General features: G+C 38.9%; 1 pseudogene; it reads left to right on the top strand.

Moving 5' to 3' along the window:
- The window catches only part of LOC134334881 (uncharacterized), a 169,036-nt pseudogene that overhangs the window by 104,598 nt on the left and 44,200 nt on the right, over positions 1 to 20,238 (top strand).

The following is a 20,238-nucleotide window of genomic DNA, read 5'->3' as shown; positions in this document are numbered from 1 at the left end:
CTCCTCTTCACTTTTAGCTTTGAAAATCATTTGATCTGCTCTGTGTTTATTGTGATGTTTGTAATTGATGGTGTTACAAGAGCAGCTTGTGTTTTTCTTCTTCAGGATTGAACAAGGATTTCTGCTGCTCCTCGAGTCCACGTTCCTGTACAACCCAAAATCATCTCCACAAACACATCAAGACCCCCCACAGTGTCAAATATGAGACCCTGGTGAAGATTAAGACTGAACATGAGGATCTGACGCCCACCAGAAGCTCCAGTGATCAGCAGACGTCCTCTGGTGCTGTCAGCATTAACAGCTCTCTCACCAGAGAACAGAACAGAAGGAACGTCTGCTCACAGTGTGGGAAGAGCTTTAGATCTCCCAGTGCTCTTAAAATACACCAGCGCATTCACACTGGAGAGAAACCATATCAGTGCTCACAGTGTGGGAAGAGCTTTAGTTCTCCCAGTGCTCTTAAAATGCACCAGCACATTCACACTGGAGAGAAACCATATCAGTGCTCACAGTGTGGGAAGAGCTTTAGTTCTCAGAGTGATCTCAACAAACACCAGCGCATTCACACTGGAGAGAAACCGTATCAGTGCTCACAGTGTGGGAAGAGCTTTAGTTCTCAGAGTGATCTCAACAAACACCAGCGCATTCACACTGGAGAGAAACCGTATCACTGCTCACAGTGTGCGAAGAGCTTTAGTTCTCCCAGTGCTCTTAAAATGCACCAGCGCAATCACACTGGAGAGAAACCGCATCACTGCTCACAGTGTGGGAAGAGCTTTAATTCTCCGGGTGCTCTTAAACTACACCAGCGCATTCACACTGGAGAGAAACCGTATCAGTGCTCACAGTGTGGGAAGAGTTTTAATCAACAGAGTAATCTCCAAAGTCACCAGCGCATTCACACTGGAGAGAAACCGTATCAGTGCTCACAGTGTGGGAAGAGTTTTAATTCTCAGAGTGCTCTTAAAGTACACCAGCGCATTCACACTGGAGAGAAACCGTATCAGTGCTCACAGTGTGGGAAGAGTTTTAATTATCAGAGTGCTCTTAAAGTACACCAGCGCATTCACACTGGAGAGAAACCGTATCAGTGCTCACAGTGTGGGAAGAGCTTTAATCATCAGAGTGATCTCAAAGTACACCAGCGCATTCACACTGGAGAGAAACCGTATCAGTGCTTACAGTGTGGGAAGAGTTTTAATCAACAGAGTTCTCTCAAAAAACACCAGCGCATTCACACTGGAGAGAAACCGTATCAGTGCTCACAGTGTGGGAAGAGTTTTAATCAACAGTGTGATCTCCAAAAACACCAGCGCATTCACACTGGAGAGAAACCATATCAGTGTTCACAGTGTGGGAAGAGTTTTAATCAATGCAGTGATCTCCAAAAACACCAGCGCATTCACACTGGAGAGAAACCATATCAGTGCTCACAGTGTGGGAGGAGTTTTAATCAACACAGTGATCTCCAAAAACACCAGCGCATTCACACTGGAGAGAAACCGTATCAGTGCTCACAGTGTGGGAAGAGATTTAGTCATCAAAGTGCTCTCAAAATTCACCAGCGCATTCACACTGGAGAGAAACCGTATCAGTGCTCACAGTGTGGGAAGAGCTTTAGTTCTCAGAGTGATCTCAACAAACACCAGCGCATTCACACTGGAGAGAAACCGTATCACTGCTCACAGTGTGCGAAGAGCTTTAGTTCTCCCAGTGCTCTTAAAATGCACCAGCGCATTCACACCGGAGAGAAACCGTATCAGTGCTCACAGTGTGGGAAGAGTTTTAATCGTCTGAGTGCTCTCAAAATGCACCAGCGCAATCACACTGGAGAGAAACCGCATCACTGCTCACAGTGTGGGAAGAGCTTTAATTCTCCGGGTGCTCTTAAACTACACCAGCGCATTCACACTGGAGAGAAACCGTATCAGTGCTCACAGTGTGGGAAGAGTTTTAATCAACAGAGTAATCTCCAAAGTCACCAGCGCATTCACACTGGAGAGAAACCGTATCAGTGCTCACAGTGTGGGAAGAGTTTTAATTCTCAGAGTGCTCTTAAAGTACACCAGCGCATTCACACTGGAGAGAAACCGTATCAGTGCTCACAGTGTGGGAAGAGCTTTAATTATCAGAGTGCTCTTAAAGTACACCAGCGCATTCACACTGGAGAGAAACCGTATCAGTGCTCACAGTGTGGGAAGAGTTTTAATCAACAGAGTAATCTCCAAAGTCACCAGCGCATTCACACTGGAGAGAAACCGTATCAGTGCTCAAGTCAAGTCAAGTCAACTTTATTTATATAGCGCTTTTTACAATATACATTGTCTCAAAGCAACTTTACAAAATCCAGGACCAACAGATACAAAAGCCCCTGTTGAGCAAGCCGAGGGCGACTGTGGCAAGGAAAAACTCCCTGAAAATTACAGGAAGAAACCTTGAGAGGAACCAGACTCAACAGGGCCCATCCTTCTTGGGTGGTCTGGAGGATACTTTAAATAAATACACGATTTACACAAATCATACAAACACAGAATTGAATGATCTAAAAGTCATACAGTGGTAATAAATAGATAAATAAACAATTAAATAATAATAGAGTTGTTATCCGCTCTAGTCTTCAATAAAGTCTGTAGTGATTTCTTGTCGTTGCAATTACTCCAGACCCGTCACATCTGACAGGAGCAGCATCGTTGTCCCGGCAGTCTCGACTTTAATCCTTAACCTCGGCGGGTAAACAGGTTTCCATCAGAATGCCCTCGGGGTAAAACAACAGAGAATGTAGTTAATAATGTACAATGCTAGTTGACAAACAGTTTTACAGAGAGTTTTAGACTCCGGCAGCCCTAATTATTACAGCATAACTAAAAGGGAGAGCGAGCAGGTAACAAGGTCATGAAGGCTTTCACGTGACATCAGCGCCCACCTCTCCTACCCAAACCAGAGTGATTGGACAAGAGAGGCAGAACGACAGTGACCCAACATCCCTGATCACCACGATCACAGTGTGGGAAGAGTTTTAATTCTCAGAGTGCTCTTAAAGTACACCAGCGCATTCACACTGGAGAGAAACCGTATCAGTGCTCACAGTGTGGGAAGAGTTTTAATTATCAGAGTGCTCTTAAAGTACACCAGCGCATTCACACTGGAGAGAAACCGTATCAGTGCTCACAGTGTGGGAAGAGCTTTAATCATCAGAGTGATCTCAAAGTACACCAGCGCATTCACACTGGAGAGAAACCGTATCAGTGCTTACAGTGTGGGAAGAGTTTTAATCAACAGAGTTCTCTCAAAAAACACCAGCGCATTCACACTGGAGAGAAACCGTATCAGTGCTCACAGTGTGGGAAGAGTTTTAATCAACAGTGTGATCTCCAAAAACACCAGCGCATTCACACTGGAGAGAAACCATATCAGTGTTCACAGTGTGGGAAGAGTTTTAATCAATGCAGTGATCTCCAAAAACACCAGCGCATTCACACTGGAGAGAAACCATATCAGTGCTCACAGTGTGGGAGGAGTTTTAATCAACACAGTGATCTCCAAAAACACCAGCGCATTCACACTGGAGAGAAACCGTATCAGTGCTCACAGTGTGGGAAGAGATTTAGTCATCAAAGTGCTCTCAAAATTCACCAGCGCATTCACACTGGAGAGAAACCGTATCAGTGCTCACAGTGTGGGAAGAGCTTTAGTTCTCAGAGTGATCTCAACAAACACCAGCGCATTCACACTGGAGAGAAACCGTATCACTGCTCACAGTGTGCGAAGAGCTTTAGTTCTCCCAGTGCTCTTAAAATGCACCAGCGCATTCACACCGGAGAGAAACCGTATCAGTGCTCACAGTGTGGGAAGAGTTTTAATCGTCTGAGTGCTCTCAAAATGCACCAGCGCAATCACACTGGAGAGAAACCGCATCACTGCTCACAGTGTGGGAAGAGCTTTAATTCTCCGGGTGCTCTTAAACTACACCAGCGCATTCACACTGGAGAGAAACCGTATCAGTGCTCACAGTGTGGGAAGAGTTTTAATCAACAGAGTAATCTCCAAAGTCACCAGCGCATTCACACTGGAGAGAAACCGTATCAGTGCTCACAGTGTGGGAAGAGTTTTAATTCTCAGAGTGCTCTTAAAGTACACCAGCGCATTCACACTGGAGAGAAACCGTATCAGTGCTCACAGTGTGGGAAGAGCTTTAATTATCAGAGTGCTCTTAAAGTACACCAGCGCATTCACACTGGAGAGAAACCGTATCAGTGCTCACAGTGTGGGAAGAGTTTTAATCAACAGAGTAATCTCCAAAGTCACCAGCGCATTCACACTGGAGAGAAACCGTATCAGTGCTCAAGTCAAGTCAAGTCAACTTTATTTATATAGCGCTTTTTACAATATACATTGTCTCAAAGCAACTTTACAAAATCCAGGACCAACAGATACAAAAGCCCCTGTTGAGCAAGCCGAGGGCGACTGTGGCAAGGAAAAACTCCCTGAAAATTACAGGAAGAAACCTTGAGAGGAACCAGACTCAACAGGGCCCATCCTTCTTGGGTGGTCTGGAGGATACTTTAAATAAATACACGATTTACACAAATCATACAAACACAGAATTGAATGATCTAAAAGTCATACAGTGGTAATAAATAGATAAATAAACAATTAAATAATAATAGAGTTGTTATCCGCTCTAGTCTTCAATAAAGTCTGTAGTGATTTCTTGTCGTTGCAATTACTCCAGACCCGTCACATCTGACAGGAGCAGCATCGTTGTCCCGGCAGTCTCGACTTTAATCCTTAACCTCGGCGGGTAAACAGGTTTCCATCAGAATGCCCTCGGGGTAAAACAACAGAGAATGTAGTTAATAATGTACAATGCTAGTTGACAAACAGTTTTACAGAGAGTTTTAGACTCCGGCAGCCCTAATTATTACAGCATAACTAAAAGGGAGAGCGAGCAGGTAACAAGGTCATGAAGGCTTTCACGTGACATCAGCGCCCACCTCTCCTACCCAAACCAGAGTGATTGGACAAGAGAGGCAGAACGACAGTGACCCAACATCCCTGATCACCACGATCACAGTGTGGGAAGAGTTTTAATTCTCAGAGTGCTCTTAAAGTACACCAGCGCATTCACACTGGAGAGAAACCGTATCAGTGCTCACAGTGTGGGAAGAGTTTTAATTATCAGAGTGCTCTTAAAGTACACCAGCGCATTCACACTGGAGAGAAACCGTATCAGTGCTCACAGTGTGGGAAGAGCTTTAATCATCAGAGTGATCTCAAAGTACACCAGCGCATTCACACTGGAGAGAAACCGTATCAGTGCTTACAGTGTGGGAAGAGTTTTAATCAACAGAGTTCTCTCAAAAAACACCAGCGCATTCACACTGGAGAGAAACCGTATCAGTGCTCACAGTGTGGGAAGAGTTTTAATCAACAGTGTGATCTCCAAAAACACCAGCGCATTCACACTGGAGAGAAACCATATCAGTGTTCACAGTGTGGGAAGAGTTTTAATCAATGCAGTGATCTCCAAAAACACCAGCGCATTCACACTGGAGAGAAACCATATCAGTGCTCACAGTGTGGGAGGAGTTTTAATCAACACAGTGATCTCCAAAAACACCAGCGCATTCACACTGGAGAGAAACCGTATCAGTGCTCACAGTGTGGGAAGAGATTTAGTCATCAAAGTGCTCTCAAAATTCACCAGCACATTCACACTGGAGAGAAACCGTATCAGTGCTCACAGTGTGGGAAGAGTTTTAGTGACCAGGGTCATCTCAAAATACACCAGCGCATTCACACTGGAGAGAAACCGTATCAGTGCTCACAGTGTGGGAAGAGTTTTAATCGACAGAGTCATCTCCAAAGTCACCAGCGCATTCACACTGGAGAGAAACCGTATCAGTGCTCACAGTGTGTGAAGAGTTTTAATCAACAGGGTCATCTCAAAAGACACCAGCGCATTCACACTGGAGTGAAACCCTATCAGTGCTAATTGTGTGGAAAGAGTTTGATTTAACACCAGCACATTGACACATGAAAGGAACACCCGTGTTTTACATGTTTTGCTCAAAATATGGGAAGACTGACAGAAAATCACCAGCGTGTTCACACTGAAGAGAAACCACAGAGGATACCAAGTTATAAAGTGTTTGAGGTGTTATTGTGCTTGTAACTCTTTATTGTAGAGCTTGATGAAGGTTTTTTAAAGTAATCTTTTGCTCATGTGGTTCTATCAGCTATTGATGAATGATGGTTCTTGATGCAGTTCTGTCTGTGGGATCAGAGGTCACGGGTGTTCAGCTTCAGCTCACTTATTTAGTTTTATTACCTCAGTACAAGTTCTGAACTGCTCCGTCATAACGTTTAAAAATGTGTGTTCTTATATTTATACTGTCTGTATTGAAATAAACACTGTGCTTATTTTATTTCTTCTCTTCATTCTTTCTCAACTATTTGTTATTTTGGTTATTTGTATTTCTTCACAGCAAAGTTGCTACACCAATGTTTTGGTAGAAATACCTTCTAACAGAGACCCCCAGCATAGAAAGGAGAGTAGATCATGTAGCTGTGAGCAGAGCTGTAACTAGACTGAACATTTTAGTGAATAAACTTTAATAAGCTTTATTGGTGTGACCGTATTAAGTTACAGTGTTTCTTATAGTGACCGTCTCTGTGGTCAGGCTGTGTTGAGTGAGTCTGTGTTTGGTGGTTTGCTTCTGTGTTTAGGATCAGTCACTGTGTTCAGGTTCTCTGCTACATACAGCGAGACTTCAGACAAAGTGGACCAACAACCACAGCAAAGATTCTGAGCGCTGTTACTGCTGCTTTCTTAAACTGATCGTTTCCTCTGTTCTAAATACACACTGGATCCTCTTACAGCCGTTCCCCTATAAATAAGCACTAAATTAGCCCAGGCCAGTCATGCTCTCCACTGCTCAGTTTAGTTCATTGTCAATGCTGTTAAAACTTTAAATACTTTTGAGTAAATTACCTGAATGATTCACTCAGTCTGATAGTAATCCAACACCATGTTTATAGCTACTAACCTCGTGTTTTGGCTAAACTAGACAATTCTGCTAACCAGTTATAGACAGCTGGGTTAAAATGCATTTAACAAAACCTAACAATTAATTATTTGTAACATTAAAAGTAAAATTTTATTACAAATGACATCTTTGAAACATGTTTATTAAGAATAAACTATATAAAACACCATCACCGCCTGGTTTGTCTCAGCGTCTCTGCACACCAAGCACAAGCTACAGCGTAGAGAAAATCATCGGCTGTCGTTTTTCCACCCTTGAAGATGTGAACTCCTCTAGGATGAGAAAGAGGGCAGGGACGATCATGGCTGACTCTTCACACCCTGATCACTCGTTTTTCCAGAGGTTCTCACCTCAGCGGAGACCAAGAGTGAGAGCATTAACTACTGTTTATTGTTTATTATACGTTTATTTATATTGTTCCTTTTCTATTATTTAACTTGATGTATCTATGTTGACACCTGCACTAAAAGAAATTCCTTGTACATCTGGTACATGGTGAATAATAAAGATTCTGATTCTGATAAGAGTTTCCATTCATCTGGGAAGGCCCGTTCATCCAGAGGCGCTGATGTGATATGCTGATCTGCAGTTGAAAAAGCAGATCATGAACAGTCCTCTGCAATCTGGGTAAGAATACAAATGTAATAAAAACACCAATAAGATCTGTCTAACACTCACTAAGACACAAGTGAAACTGCTCTGGTGTAGAACTGCAACTCTGGTCAGATGTTACTGGGATGACAGACTGAATGAATGTGGTGCTGATGTTACACTGCTGTCCAGTAGGGGTGAGAATAAACCTAAACGTTGTAGATCAACCAGTGTTGCCAACTTAGCGAGTTTTCAGACGCCTCTAGCAACTTTTTTTTTTTTTAATAAACAGCAACTAGCGAAAAAATCTAGCGACTTTTTCTGGTGTTACTGGAGACTTTCAGAGACTCGAACGTGAAATTAAACATCGTTCTACAGTTACTGTCCTCGGAGAGCAGCGGGTGCTGCCGTTGTTTTGTTGATTTATCTTACTATAAGTACCCATCGATTTGTCCTACCGAGCATGCGCACATCTGTTTTTGACTCGTTGAGTGGAACGCCTCTAATTCTGCGCTACCTTTAACCTAATTTATTTCTGCTAGCTGTTAGTAATGTGTGGTTTTAGTTTTAATTCCTTTAAAAATTGTTTAAAAGTTGAAGTGTATGTAATGCCGTTATTATGTGTTGTTTCATATTATGAGTTGTTTTTAATTATATTTCAGAACTATGCAAGGTGCTCAAATGAGCTGTACGTGATTGCATACAGTTAAAAAAACAGTTGTTTATCTAATGCTATGTGTTAATGTTTAATTTAACCAGGTTTATACATGTGTTCAGGGATTTTAGAGCGTTTTTCAAACATCTAGAAAAGCCAAACATTTTTAAATAACTATCAGCGACCTTAACATTATGACAACACAAAATGTATTCGGTTATATCTCAGTTTTTCAGCAGTTCAGCTGGTACAGTAAAGTTTGTGTCTAATAAAGTTCATTACTGAGTGAATATGTTGAGCATTTATTACAGTATCTTGTACTGAGCTGTTTGTATTAGTAAAACTATTTTGTTTCTTTTCTCTTGTTAGTTCAGTTCTAATTATTTGTTCTTTACTCCATGTTTTTGTAGCTATAGAGAAGATCTGTGTGATCTATAGATTTCTCACTGGGATCTTATCCAACAGGGTTTAATAAATCACAGAGGCAAAACCTTAGAAGATTTTCCTCATAGAGGGTCAGTATATTATTTACTACTGAATGTTTTATATACTGGCTCATATTAAACTACATTTAATAACACATGTGAGATAAATGTCTGAGATACAGATGAATGGATCTATTGATATTTGCTACCTATAGTTTATAATAATATATAGATCTATCAACATGTGGTAACTATTATGCAAATTAAACGATGACGTCACTTAGCTGCTTCTAGGACAGCCAATAGCTGCTTTCCTTACTGAGAAGCTGCAACACTGAGATCAACCAGCTCAGTTCAAACAAGAAGAAGAAGAAGTGAACGCGCTCGTACTGAAGTGAGTCTGTAAGTCTTTTTATTATTCATTTATTACACTTTATTTTTATTTTAACTACATTCTAATTCATAATAAAACCAAGGTTCATCATAAAATAGCACTGAGGATTTGACCCAGCTAACAAACTTACGTTCTGAGAATGTTCCCCAAACGTTGTATTTTGGTTGTGGGAACGTTGCAATGGAATGTTCCCTCAACGTTATTCTGTCCAGTTTTCCTGATGTTCTCAGAACGTAAAGAACATACCCAAAACATTTTTAATGATTTATTAAATGTTACTTTAACATACTTATAACATAACTACAGATAATGTTAATCCCTCTGTCTTGAACAGGGCTCTCAAGTATGGCTGTTTTAGCTTTTAATCCTCTTTTTCTTGATATCAAGAATTATATTCTTACTAGTAAAAATTTAGTTTTTGATATCAGGAATTGAATTCTTACTAGTAGTTAAAATTGTAATTAAATGTAAGGCATACGGCAAGCTGTTTTAGCTTTTAATCGTCTTTGTCTTAATATCAGGAATTCAGTTTTTGACATCAATAATTAAATTCTTACTAGTAAAAAATAAATTTTTAATATCTCGTTGTCACTGCATGTGGTAGCGTCTCCAAATATTCAGGGTTGCCAAGTCTGCAATAAAATGTGAGTTTGATAAATGACAGTGATACATAAAATGACAATGGAGTATATTAAATTTAATACATTTTCTTAATGTTTGCTTAAAGTGATTAGCTGTAGTTCATATTTTTTAGTTTTGGTTATTGAAGCGCTTTTGTTGTTACCATCTGTGTGATGACTTACATAGATGTCTGGCAACCATACTTCCATTACACTGACCATAGACCTGCATTACACACATCTGACAGTGATTTTCGCATTGAAAGTGATTGGAAATCAAATGTAATTATCAGTAATTGAGGAATCAAATAAATGTGTATTTATTTAGTAGACCGTTCAGTCTCTGGTTTCCAAGTGCCATCTACTGGATCTGGACTGTTGCACATTTGAAGTTGGAGCAGAGAAACTCCATTAGAAAGTTGTTCATCAGTGTAGTTGTACTTTGTAAAGTGTAGATGTGAGAAAGTTGGGATGCAGTAATGAAGTGATGTTACATTTTACAGCTTTCATACATGTCAGTCCATACATTATTAACACGTCTGCATTACAAAAGAAATGTGGTTTAACACTGATATGTAGATTACGTGATAGAGCACAGATTTAAGGGTTAGATGTATTTTCAGTCTGCAGTTTTTAAACATGTTTATTATTTAATGTAAATGCTCGAGTATGCTGATGAATCTGTAATGTACAACCTTTACTGTTTTGTTTACAATGGCTTGCAGTACATGTGATTCATGATGTTCTCTCTTTAAGAAAAGCACAACCCAAGTTAGTCCCGCCTTTAAATCCAATCAATATGGCAAGCCGTTTTAGCTTTTAATCCTCTTTTTCTTGATATCAGGAATTCAATTTATGATATCAAAAATTTAATTCTTACTAGAAAAAAATGTATTCTTACTGGTAAGAATTTAATTTTTTATATCAAGAATTAAATTCTTACTAGTAAAAACTTAATTCTTGATATCAAGAATTAAATTTTTGATATAATTAAATCATTAAATTTTTGAAAAACATTTACTAGTAAGAATTAATTTTTTGATAGTAAAAAAAATTTGATTCAAATGACTCCAATATATCCAATAGTAGCTCATTGTCACTGCATGTGGGAGTGTCTCCAAATATTCAGGGTTGCCAAGTCTGCAATAAAATGTGAGTTTGATAAATGACAGTGAAAAATAAAATGACAATGGATTATATTAAATTTTAAATATACATTAAAAATGAATAAATTTTCTTAATGTTTGCTTCAGGTATGTAACTGATCCCAAAGTAGTTAATATGTTTTAGTTTTGGTTATTGAAGCGCATTGTTGTTGCCATCTGTGAGATGACTTAAATAGATGTCTGGCAACCATACTTCCATTACACTGACCATATATCTGACATTACACACATCTGACAGTGATGTATCATAAAATAAATACAGTAAAATGTTATCGAGGATATATAATGCCAGTTTTTTCAGGATTTTCGTCTCTTACTCTGTATATAAATCACTGTCATGTGAAACACTGAGAATCAGGAGCTTTGACTTAAACAGGCATTGCAAGTGATTGGAAATCAAATGTAATTATCAGTGATTTACTTTAATTTAAGAAATTCTCCCATATGCTTATTTCACAGTATTGACATCTAAGATCTGTTTTTTTCCCTAAAATAATCATCCTTTAAAAGAGGAATCAAATAAATGTGTATTTATTCAGTAGACCGTTCAGTCTCTGCTTTCAAAAGGCTTTTATTCTCAAATCTGTTTCCAAGCGCCATCTACTGCACCCAGGGGCGATTTAATGCACGGGCTTACCTGGACTTCAGCCCAGGGGCCCCGTATAATTGGGGGCCCCCGATTGGCTGTTTTTTTTTTTTATTATTTAGTTATAGGGCTGTTGCGGTAGCCGCAATTTTGCAATAACGCGCTATAAGACCAACCGCAGGGCATCCGTCAACCGCCTCAAACGCGATGTTCACGTTTTTTCTTTCTTTCTTTTTTTTGCAGGGTCCATCTTGTTTTACGCTTACATTCGGGTGTAATAAATGTTAAATTAAAAAAAAGTTGACTATTCGCACTCAATAAAATACTTGTAATTTAGACTATATTTAAACAGCCTTGGCGTACTAAAACACTTAATGACAGTTAATATGGCATTGCAGCCTGCAAATATTCTCTTGCTGGCTTGCTGGAATGATTTAAATGTATTTTTTCGTTGAATAAAAATGTATTGAAACGAATAATACCTTAAAATGTAGTATATATTATTATGTTAATTATACCTGCTAAATAGATGGTTAATAGTGGCTAATTTCAGTGAATTTTTAATGCGCCACCAGGCTAGATATCCTCTGCTCTCTAAAGTCGCATGCAAGTACAGAACATGTGTATTTGTGCAACCAGCACACCATCAGAGAGTTTTACATGAACATAAAGAACATGTTGGTTTTTCTAGCACTCAACAAGGACATGATAACGCAGGTTTAAAGTCTTATAGACTTTATTCTTTATTCTAAACTAAACGTTTGTTTTGTTGTTTTTTTTTACTTTATATTTTGATTAGATGTGCACTTAAAATATTTAGCCTAAACAATTTGCTTTTTTTCGTTTCACAGTGTATATCTAGCCTAGGCTAGAAGCTAAATTTAAACCTTTTTGTAATAGAGAAAAGACGTGCATTCTTATTGCGCATTCCTGCTCTGTTCTGTATTTAAAATTAAACACACATTTGATATGTCTTAAAGCTGTCTCATCTTTGTCATTTAAAAAGCAATAATATACAGAATTATAGCCTAACAATAAATATTGCCCTAGTTAGTTATTTTGGTTAACAAGAACGGGGAAGCTTACAAACCAATGACTTTGTAAATCATTTACACGTTATTCATATTTCTGACTGTTGATTGGCCAGATAAACTCTAATGAGCTGCTGTAATTAATTCTGATTGGTGGTTTCAGTTAAGTAACTGAACGTTAGAGCTAGCTAGCGCGTTATCAAAATGTCGGAGCTTAGAAAGTACGAGAGTGGGGCGCAAAAAAGAAAAGCCCAAAAAGAAAAAGAAGCACGAGAACAGGAGTTGATGAAAGACCATCACATTCTGAGCATTCAAGGTCAGTTAACCAGCCCGTGAGCCCCAATAGCCATGGCTTGCAAGATGTAGTAAGTCGAACGGAGGCTAGCACAGAGGAGCCAAAAGAACTGGCTTGTGAGACAGAGGATGGGACTAGCACCTCAACACAGATGCCTCTGTCAACCAGAACCAGGCTTACGTCCACTACATCTCCTGTTATGGTGGCAGCAGAAGACAGCATTGCCTTGGTGCTGCCAACTCCTGAGCAGCCCAGCAGCAGCGCAGACATTAGCGCTGATTATGAGCCTTTCAGCACAGATCCAGGTCGATGGCGTAGACAACAGTGTTCGTGTTTACTGGGCCAAAAAAGGGCCAGAATGTTGTCAGAACAGAGATGCTGATTTCTCTGATTCTGAGCGTCAATATAAGCATCAAAGGAGATTTTTTTCTAAAATTTTCTTCAGTCGCAAATTAAGCAATGGTGAATGTCAACCCAGAGAGTGGCTGTGTTACTCTCCCTCTCAAGGGAGGGTTTTTTGTTTTGCATGCAAGATTTTTGGGGAAACGACTGGACGTTCAAACCCATTTTGTCAAGGTTACAGTGACTGGAAGCATGCAAATGTACGCATATCTAAGCACGAGGGCTATGAAATGCACAGCTCACAGTCTTAATTTGGTGGGAGCAAATAGTGTTAACTGCTGCTTCTACATACTTTTTAACCTGCTTTCACCCTGTTCTTCAATGGTCAGGACCCCCACAGGACCACCACAGAGCAGGTATTATTTGGGTGGTGGATCATTCTCAGCACTGCAGTGACACTGACATGGTGGTGGTGTGTTAGTGTGTGTTGTGCTGGTATGAGTGGATCGGACACAGCAGCGCTGTTGGAGTTTTTAAACACCTCACTGTCACTGCTGGACTGATAATCGTCCAACAACCAAAAACATCCAGCCAACAGCGCCCCGTGGGCAGCATCCTGTGACCACTGATGAAGGTCTAGAAGATCCCAGACTCAAACAGCAGCAATAGATGAGCGATCATCTCTGACTTTACATCTACAAGGTGGACCAACTAGGTAGGAGTGTCTAATAGAGTGGACAGTGAGTGGACACGGTATTTTAAAACTCCAGCAGCACTGCTGTGTCTGATCCACTTATACCAGCACAACACACACTAACACACCACCACCATGTCAGTGTTACTGCAGTGCTGAGAATGATCCACCACCTAAATAATACCTGCTCTGTGGTGGTCCTGACCATTGAAGAACAGCATTAAAGAGGCCAACAAAGCATGTAGAGAAAGAGATGGACTACAGTCAGTAATTGTAAAACTACAAAGTGCTTCTATATGGTAAGTTTTTCAGGATGAACTTAAGTTCACATGCGTGTGAAGGCAGGCTAGCGAGTTCTTTTGGCAATATAGTGTGTATAATATATATTATACACACTATATTATACACATTATATATATATATACTATATATACAGTATATATATATATATATATATATATATGTATATATATATATATATATATATATATATTAGGGCTGTCAAACGATTAAAATTTTTAATCGCGATTAATCTCAGAATTTCATATAGTTAATCGCGATTAATCGCATTAAATAAAATCTGTGTAAATGTTATAGAAAACAAGGTATTTTAAGTGAAATGTGAAAAGTGGACGTTTCTACACGAAGTGAGTGTGTTTTGACCCTTTTGGGGCTTCCATAGTTCATGGACTAGCGTGCTTGACTCCGGTATTCAGTGCCGTAACAGATTGTTAATAAAGTGTTTTGCTCCCGACAACTTGTGAATATACCGTGTATTTATTTCTTTATTATGCAAGTGCATCCCTACGACGCTCAGTTATATTATTTTAACAAACCGCAAATGAACAACGGTGGCAAGTCCGACATTAAAACGTTTGTTCTACCAGTCAAGTCTCAACATGAACTAGAATCTGCGTTAACGGCACTATTATTTTTAATCGCGTTAAATTGAGATTGCGTTAATGCGTTATTATCGCGTTAACTTCGACAGCCCTAATATATATATATATATATATATATACAGTATATATATATATATATATATATATACAGTGTATCACAAAAGTGAGTACACCCCTCACATTTCTGCAAATATTTCATTATATCTTTTCATGGGACAACACTATAGAAATAAAACTTGGATATAATAATCTTAATCTTTGTTTTTATCTTAATTATTCTTGATGTTGATGTACTATTTTGATTTTGTACTATGATTTGTATGGTGTATGTACGTATTTGTTTTGATTATTTGTCTTATGTAAAGCGTCTTTGAGTATCTTGAAAAGCGCTATATAAATAAAATGTATTATTATTATTATTATTATATAACTTAGAGTAGTCAGTGTACAACTTGTATAGCAGTGTAGATTTACTGTCTTCTGAAAATAACTCAACACACAGCCATTAATGTCTAAATGGCTGGCAACATAAGTGAGTACACCCCACAGTGAACATGTCCAAATTGTGCCCAAAGTGTCAATATTTTGTGTGACCACCATTATTATCCAGCACTGCCTTAACCCTCCTGGGCATGGAATTCACCAGAGCTGCACAGGTTGCTACTGGAATCCTCTTCCACTCCTCCATGATGACATCACGGAGCTGGTGGATGTTAGACACCTTAAACTCCTCCACCTTCCACTTGAGGATGCACCACAGGTGCTCAATTGGGTTTAGTCCATCACCTTTACCTTCAGCTTCCTCAGCAAGGCAGTTGTCATCTTGGAGGTTGTGTTTGGGGTCGTTATCCTGTTGGAAAACTGCCATGAGGCCCAGTTTTCGAAGGGAGGGGATCATGCTCTGTTTCAGAATGTCACAGTACATGTTGGAATTCATGTTTCCCTCAATGAACTGCAGCTCCCCAGTGCCAGCAGCACTCATGCAGCCCAAGACCATGATGCTACCACCACCATGCTTGACTGTAGGCAAGATACAGTTGTCTTGGTACTTCTCACCAGGGTGCCGCCACACATGCTGGACACCATCTGAGCCAAACAAGTTTATCTTGGTCTCATCAGACCACAGGGCATTCCAGTAATCCATGTTCTTGGACTGCTTGTTTTCAGCAAACTGTTTGCGGGCTTTCTTGTGCGTCAGCTTCCTTCTGGGATGACGACCATGCAGACCGAGTTGATGCAGTGTGCGGCGTATGGTCTGAGCACTGACAGGCTGACCTCCCACGTCTTCAACCTCTGCAGCAATGCTGGCAGCACTCATGTGTCTATTTTTTAAAGCCAACCTCTGGATATGACGCCGAACACGTGGACTCAACTTCTTTGGTCGACCCTGGCGAAGACTGTTCCGAGTGGAACCTGTCCTGGAAAACCGCTGTATGACCTTGGCCACCATGCTGTAGCTCAGTTTCAGGGTGTTAGCAATCTTCTTATAGCCCAGGCCATCTTTGTGGAGAGCAACAATTCTATTTCTCACATCCTCAGAGAGTTCTTTGCCATGAGGTGCCATGTTGAATATCCAGTGGCCAGTATGAGAGAATTGTACCCAAAACACCAAATTTAACAGCCCTGCTCCCCATTTACACCTGGGACCTTGACACATGACACCAGGGAGGGACAACGACACATTTGGGCACAATTTGGACACAATTTAGACATGTTCACTGTGGGGTGTACTCACTTATGTTGCCAGCTATTTAGACATTAATGGCTGTGTGTTGAGTTATTTTCAGAAGACAGTAAATCTACACTGCTATACAAGCTGTACACTGACTACTCTAAGTTATATCCAAGTTTCATGTCTATAGTGTTGTCCCATGAAAAGATATAATGAAATATTTGCAGAAATGTGAGGGGTGTACTCACTTTTGTGATACACTGTATATATATATACAGTATATATATACTGTATATTACAGATCTGTACTGTAATATAAATACAAAACATTTTGTAGTAAATAATATTCTAACCCTCTATGAGGGATATCTTAATCTCAAATAATTAGAACTGAACTGACAAGGGAGCAGCAACAAAATAGTTTTACACATACCAATAGCTAAGTTCATAAAACACGTAATAAATGCTCAACATATTCCTTCAGTAATTAACTTTAAACTCAACTTTAAACTTTACACAACCTTAACAGTACATATTATCAAATTACCATGGTTAAATAAAACATTAATACAGCGTTATTAGATAAACAGTTATTCAACTGTAATCAATCAAGTAGAGCTAATTTGAGCACTTTGCATATTTTTATATAGCTTTTTTTTTTAAGTCACACAATAACGGCATTACATACACTTAAACTTTAAACTTTTTAAAGAATTAAAACGAAACCACACGTTACTAACCGCTACAAGAAATAAAATAGGCAAAGGTAGCACAGAATTATAGGCGTTCCCCGCATCGAGTCAAAAACTGATGTGCGCATGCTCGGTAGGACAAATCGATGGGTAGGATAAATCGACAGAACACCGGCAGTGAGCCGGCAGTGCCGTAACGTTGCCAGAAGTGGCCCACATCCGTATGCTATCTGGGTCTTTTTCCAAACTTTCAATAGTTAAAAATAAACTGCGATCTGCTATGCACCAAGTAAGAGTGAGCCACTTGACTCTGATGTCTATTGAGAGTGACATTTTGAGAAATTTGGATTTCAAGGACATTATTAGAAACTTTTCATTCCAGAAAAGTAGAAGAAAAGACTTCTAAAGGTATAGGCTCAGAGGTTTTCTATTTTTTATGTTAGAACGGCACTGTTCAGTCTTCAGACTGTAGACCTGGGTACTCTTCCTGATTTCATATTTACATCCATATTATTTTATTGAATCTGCATTTAACGTTTTGAGCTGTTGATTGTTGTCTGTGTGCTATCGCTTTGTTTTCTGTCCTTACTATGGTTTTGTTAACATGGCTATATCAGTTCGGAAGGAACTCTGTTCTCTTGCGTTGTGTACTGATTTTGTACAAATAAAAACTATATGTGGGGGCCCACAACCAGCCGTAGCCCCTGGGCCCACAGGCAGGTTAAATCGCCTCTGCTCATAGGCGATGGGGGGTTTTACACTACACCATCCATCACCAACTGGAATCACAGGCGAGCTTTTTACACAGTAAAAAGGGGTTCATGTTCAAGATCGATCTCGCGTTTATATGAATTGATATCGGATTGTTCAAATACAGATCGATTCGAATCGAAAAATCTATTTTATAAACCCACCCCTACTTACAACACACAACATCACTCATAAACACAAACACACAGAGAGGGACAGAATAACCACCACTGAGGCAAATTGTGTTTACCGCACACCTGCAAACCTGAAAACTTGAGAGCCCTGGTCTTGAAACCCCCAACCCCCTCAGACATTATCTTTAATTCAAAAAAATCTGCATAACTCTGATAACATTTGCTATGATGGTCTAATTCAAACAGTTCATGTGATAATACTGACATAAACGGAAGCTAAATCAATGCAAACATATTTATTTTAAAATTGTTTTATATCATCAATCAAATTTAATTGAATAAATGAAAAATAAAAAAGAACAATCCCTCAATTTTTCTATCCCTTATAAACTGAGGTAAAAATCAGTTAGAATATATTGTATTTATTATATGTTATTATTATTATTATCGTCAAGCAATTAATTTAAATGAATCAATGGAAAATGGGGAATAAACAAATAAAGTCAGGTAGTAATTGAGGGCGTCTCTGCATTCTCCACCTGCAAAGTAAACAAAGAGATTTATTAAGTATTTCTGCATATTTATCAGTACATGTAAAATATTTTACACTGTAACCAAGTCATTCTGAACAGCTAAAATATAAAGCTTCCTTATAGTTCTGTTGCAGTTTTTAATTTATAATTCTTTAATGTGTAAGAGGTGCCTGAGGTTCTTTTTTAATATTGGAATTACTCGTATGTGTTAGTCTTTTACAGTGAAAATTATAAAATAGCATTATTTCATGAGGTACATGGCAGTATTTAATATGCCATAAAATAATTAAACAGCCAGCTTAATTACACAAAATTAAGAAGTGAAATCATACTAGTGTTGTGGATGTTTTATTTAAGTATTGTTTGTTTTGTAAATATTGTTTCTGTTTTTGTATTTTAAATAATCCAACTAATCAATTAATCATAAACATAATCACCAGATTGATTAGGAAATAATAGTTAGGTGCAACCCTACATGTGAAGTGAAGCATTTTTGTTTTGTGCATAAACGTTAGTTTAGGATTATAAACTGTTCAGACAAATGTAGGATATATGTCACATTAAAAAGCAGAGTACAGTCCAGATAACCAGATGTTGTTCTTGCTCACCCATATTATCAAGGATGCATCACCACTCTCACTTGTACCATATTGCTTAATCATTCTAATGTGAGGTGATATAAACGTACCTGTTATGGCTCTGATTGTGAATCAGTAGCTGGTTTGACGGGTCAGATTTAATCCTTTACTTGGGAAGAGCACTTTTCTTACAGTCTCTTGGTACAACAGCGCTTAACAAGCGTCTTTTTTTCATTTCTCACTTTAAGTTGACGACAACAGTTTAGCCGTCGATGAGATCTTGTCAGATTCGTTTGACCTTCAATGAGCTCTGACTCAATAACACATGTGGCAGGAATTTCATCTTCAAATAAATGCACAAGCCCGTACTTTGTTAGACTCATGTTTCAGAATAAAAGAACTGAAAACACGACATTTGTATTTCACTTAAAGTTCTGTGTGGAGACAGAGACGGTGGGTTAAAATAAGGATCTCAGGTCCAGTGTGGATGTGCGCATGTGCAGAACGAGGTGTCCGACTGTCCGTAGATAGAGACTGATGTGCTGTGTAAAGAAGAGAGGTTTGTGCAGAATAAACATAATAAAAGGCTATGAAGTCATTTAACTGAATGATGTGTAATGTAATATTTGTTCTGTATGGATGGGTTCTGATAACCGCAGTTTTTAATGCAGTTTTTATAATGAATTCAGTCTTACAGTGGTGCATCTAATGATCTCTTCAAATCAACATAAAACAGTTAACCATATATATATAAATAATGTTTCCTAATATGCGTCTAAAGAATATCACACACATACTCCTTTAAAAAAAAGTTAAATTAACGTTTATATAATGTCACACATTTAACAGAATATGTATCAAGGTCACGTAAAGTTTATAGAACGTTCTACTGACTGTTCCAGTGTCTGTACAGTTTCTGTGTCTATGATCGTCACATTGTCGAATCCATGAATAAAAACAGACAGCAATTATATGTAAATACTTTGTGAGCTGTTGAAATGTGTAAATATGTGCTGCTCTGTCTGTCTATCCATCCATCTATCCATCCATTCATCCATGTGTGTCTGTCTTTATGTTAGATCTTTAATAATGCAGTCAGCAGAAGTGGGACACATCGCCCCCATGGATA

Source organism: Trichomycterus rosablanca, chromosome 2, assembly GCF_030014385.1.
Source record: "Trichomycterus rosablanca isolate fTriRos1 chromosome 2, fTriRos1.hap1, whole genome shotgun sequence".
NCBI lineage: Eukaryota > Metazoa > Chordata > Actinopteri > Siluriformes > Trichomycteridae > Trichomycterus > Trichomycterus rosablanca.
The sequence above is the reverse complement of the archived record's forward strand: the minus strand, read 5'-3'. Positions and strand labels throughout refer to the sequence as shown.